The 4535-nt window shown below is 37.5% G+C and overlaps 1 non-coding gene across 1 annotated transcript; it reads right to left on the bottom strand.

Moving 5' to 3' along the window:
- Positions 1 to 3643: 3643 nt before the first annotated feature.
- On the bottom strand, positions 3644 to 3750 carry LOC112086968. Its single transcript, XR_002899817.1, has one exon. It is a non-coding gene; the product is annotated as a small nucleolar RNA R71 (small nucleolar RNA).
- Between the last annotated feature and the right edge of the window lie 785 nt (positions 3751 to 4535).

Below are 4535 nucleotides of genomic sequence, written 5' to 3'. Positions count from 1 at the left end.
GAAGCCACACGTGAGTTAAACCACATACTGCCACGTGTTAAATAAGGTCGGCGTTTTGTCCAGCCGCTTGTTATGGCCTTATGGGGGGCGTCTTCAAGTCGCGGCCACTCGCCGATTGATGACGTGGTAGTTTTCCTCATTGGATTCTTTTTCGAGATTTTGTCTCTTTTTTATTTATTTATTTATTTGGTGTTTCGTCTCTTTTCTCCAGAATTTATTTGTTTTTTTTTTCTTCTCATTTTAATAATTCTATTCCATTTGTTTCATTATTGTTGATTTTTTAGATTTTTTTTCTTATTTCATAATATTTGATTTCCTACATCTAATAAATGCATGTCTCTTCTTTAAATTGAATGAATAATATTAATGCATGTTGCTTTACTCCATTAATGCACAGTTAAAAAAGAAAAAGTAATAATATAAATAATGAAATCAGTTGTAAAAGTAACTTAATTAATAAAAATAAATAATAAATAATTAAGCATTTATAGTTTTCTTAATCTGTGTGTAAATATTCAGAAAATCAACTATAATGAAACAGAAGGAGTATATTATATACTAAATCCGTAAGACTATTAGTTTACCACTGAAAAATATATAGAACAGGGAAAATAAACCTTTGATTGTGTGACTTGTGTCGACTATTTCTATGGTTCGAGGATAATTATAAAACCAGAGAAAAACATAAAACAGTTTAACACAAAATAAAAAGAAAAAATATCTAACGCTGAACTTGAGATCTGATCAAGGTACAAAGAGTTTGAAACTAACATTTTTACCTCTTTTTTTTCTTCTGCAAACCTAGTTTCTTAGTATTTAACATGTTTATTAGTCATAAATGATCTGAAGCCGGCGATTATTATATATACACTTAATTATTTATATGCACGTTTGGTTTGATATATATCTTCTTCTTTTTCTTTGTTGATTAATCTTAACAAGATTTTGTGAATTTTCTTTTATTTGTGAAGGTTCCGAGGAAGAAGCCATTGAATTTTTTTTATTATTTTCGGTTTAAGAAAGTTAGGAAACAGACAAGATATTTATACCAGCATGTATGACCATATACGATGTTGGATATAGTAATATATACATAGATGTGTTGTATAATTTATTAATCGAAACTCGTATTGTACTTATACGGCTATTCTATTCATGTGAACCGATAGATGAGATATCGAAGAGATATGGGCATAGCGAAAGAAGCACGTCCCAATACAATTTATGTAGAAGATATATTAATATCTAGAATATATACGCCAACAAATTTGATAGATACATTATGAAACAAATTTTGGTCCAATTATATAATTTTAAAGTATGTGACTTTGACTTCTTGTGAGACAATATGTCTCCATATGTATCTTAAACTTGGATCGTGTCGCTCGATTTGTTGCTTTCCTCCATGCTCATGCACGACCGGTACATTTATATTTTACGCTTATTAATCAACATATATATACAAATTGCGGCACTGCGGCACCGAACACGTCACAATTACACACACATAGTTTTGATCGGAGTAAAAGACGATGACATACCTATACAACACACATGATTATGAATAATATCTCGACCATTAATTTTTAATTCACGAAAAAATCATATAATACAATATCGAGCAATGTTCAAAAAATCATTAGGCGGTAGCTAAGCGGATGATAGGAGATTAGCGCCTAGGCGGATTAGTTGGAGACTAGGCGGATGATATATCATGGTTTTTATGGTTTTTAACCATGGTATAAGTCTTATTTATAGAATCTTTTTAGTGTCTTTCGAGTCTTTTGGAGTCTTTTCAGGTCATAGGTACGTTTGGAGCTTAATTGGACACTTTGGAGCACTTTGGAGCACTTTGGAGCTTAATCAGGATCAAATTCGTCAAGTATGGATTTTGTGCTTTAGTGACGCTCGACAATGGAGAGTGACGCGCGACACTTGTTGCAGAAATAAGGAAAACGTGATTTTGTTTCCTATTTGAAGAAGGAGTTAGGCCCAAACGTTTTCAAGGAATCCCAAAAAGTGTCTTAGAGATATATATAGGGTTTTTATTCCCTTTTTACGATTACCTTAGATTTTCTTAGAGAGAGTTTTTGTTTTTGAGAGTTTTTGGGGAGACAAGTCTGAAACTCTGTTCCGGAGAGAGAAGATTTCGAACCCATGTTTATTAATCTATTTACTGCTTACTGCAAGCTATTCAATCATGCTTGTTGCTTCAATCTCCATGTCTGAGTAGTTTGCTTGTTAGGTTTAGGGTTCTCATAAAGGATTTCATTGGATGTTAGATTGATTGGTTAGTTAGGGTTCATATCTATTTGTTCTTCACCATAGGTTGTTCTTAAAGCTAATTCTTGATTGACCACCTAGAACTTAGATCTTATGTTGCTTAATTGACACGGAAGTGTAATTGAATAACTGGAAAGAACCTAGGGTGAGCAAAGTAGCTATTCGCAAAGGAATTTGGTTTAGATACTTTGTGAACATATCGAACTTGAGCATTAAAGCTGGTTTAAATCTTTAGGGTTTGCAAAGGAATTTGGAATTCTAGGATTTTGACTTAGATTTTCTCACAACGGAAGTTGGTTAATTATAATTCTGTGATTCGAGTTCAAGAAATGTGCTTAACCTGAACCCTGACTAATCGATTGATCTGCATGCATTGATTTCCTGAGAAACGCCCTAAGCCTAATCTCCATCCATCTGAATCTTACAAACCGTTTTTATTGCTGCTTAGTCTAATTCTGTTGCATTGCTATTCATTTACAATATTTCTGCTTAGCGTAATTCAATCTCTATAAGGTTTATTGAGTGATCTCTTGTCTCTGTGGTTCGACCCCTACATACTACAACTGCACATCTGTGCTCTTGCAGAGTAGCTTAGGGATTAAACTTTGAGCAGATCAAGTTTTTGCGCCGTTGCCGGGGACTTGATTTCGCCATTGAACCTAGTTTTTGAGTTTCGACTAAGTTTTTCGACCTAGTGTCGAGCGACACCCTTCTTTTTATAACCTAGTTTACTTATTTCGTTTTCTCTCTTTGTTTTTGGTGTTTCAGGTTTATGCATACTCGTGGAACCAGGAGCAACAAGGACATCTCGCTAGTTAATTTGAGCAACGAGGAGCTAGCTGAGTTAGAGCGAACGAACAGGAAAGCAAGAGATCCGACAATGATGGAAAACGCCATTGGACTTGTTCGTGATGATGATGGAATCTGGAGAGACCGAGAGGGTCATGTGTGCAATGAGAGAGGCCAGCGACTTGATGGACAGGGTAACATCATCAGGACGCTGGGTGACTACAACAGGCCTGAGCAATTCTATGCAAATCGGTCTGCGATTCGCGCTCCTGCGTTTCAGAGGAATGATTTTGAGCTCAAGCCTGTGTATTACACTCTCGTGGGTCAGCATCCTTTCCATGGTCTTTCTCATGAGCACCCTATGGATCACATCGAGAGGTTTGAGGACTTGGTCACCAGCATCAAATACAATGGAGTGTCCAATGATTTCCTCCTCTGCAAGCTGTTTCCTTACTCTCTTGCTGGAGAAGCAACTAACTGGTTGAAGCAGTTGTAGCCAGGATCACTCACTACTTGGGAAGAGACCAGGAATGCTTTCCTGCACAACTTCTTCGATGATACTAGGTCTGAGGAGTTGAGGACGAAAATTTCAATCTTCTCTCAGGAACCAACTGAAGCGTTCAAAGCTTCCTGGGTGCGATTCAAATCGTACCAGCGAGACTGTCCTCATCATGGCTTCAGCGATGTGCAGTTGCTGGGTATTTTCTTTAGAGGTATCGACTGGAGGTATCAGATGGCTCTTGATGCAGCGAGCAATGGAAACTTCAACACCAGATACCCAGACGAAGCTGTTGAGCTCATCGAAAACTTGACATCTAGCAATAGTACCAAGAATGCAGACTATCAGCGAAGGAAGCAGGCTGGGAACCTGGATGGATCGCAAATTGCTGAGGTGAAGGCTAAGCTTGACTCTGTGCATAGTCTTCTTGTGGGTAAGAATTCTGTCAGATACCCTGCAGGAGTTCAGAATTTCGGACCAGATGAAGCTTTTGAGGAAGAGGATGTTAACTTCATCAATGGAACTGGATTTCAGGGTCAGAGATTTGGTTCTGGGCAAGGGAACACGAATTAGAATGGAAATAATCAGAGGAGTACCTTCACAGGTAATCAGTACTCTTCTGGTTACAGCTCCAAACCTCAGTACCAGACATCCTACTCCAACAACAGGTTTTCAAGGAACTATGGTTCTCTTCCTACTCAAACTCCAGATAATGAGGTGAAGTCTATGCTGGAACAGATTTTAGAAGGTCAGCAGAAGATGACTGTGGATTTCAATGGGAAGATTGATGCTCTATATCTGGATCTGAATGGAAAAATTGAAGTTCTGAACACTCATGTCAAGAAGCTTGATACTCAGGTTGCTCAGACTGCAGAGTCTGTAAAAAGGCAAGAAGGATTCCTTCCTGGGAAGACTGATACCAATCCTAGGTATTACTGCAGTGCCATCTCGTCAAGGAGTGGTA

Source organism: Eutrema salsugineum, unplaced genomic scaffold (assembly GCF_000478725.1).
Source record: "Eutrema salsugineum unplaced genomic scaffold, Eutsalg1_0 scaffold_2, whole genome shotgun sequence".
Lineage (NCBI taxonomy): Eukaryota > Viridiplantae > Streptophyta > Magnoliopsida > Brassicales > Brassicaceae > Eutrema > Eutrema salsugineum.
The sequence above is the reverse complement of the archived record's forward strand: the minus strand, read 5'-3'. Positions and strand labels throughout refer to the sequence as shown.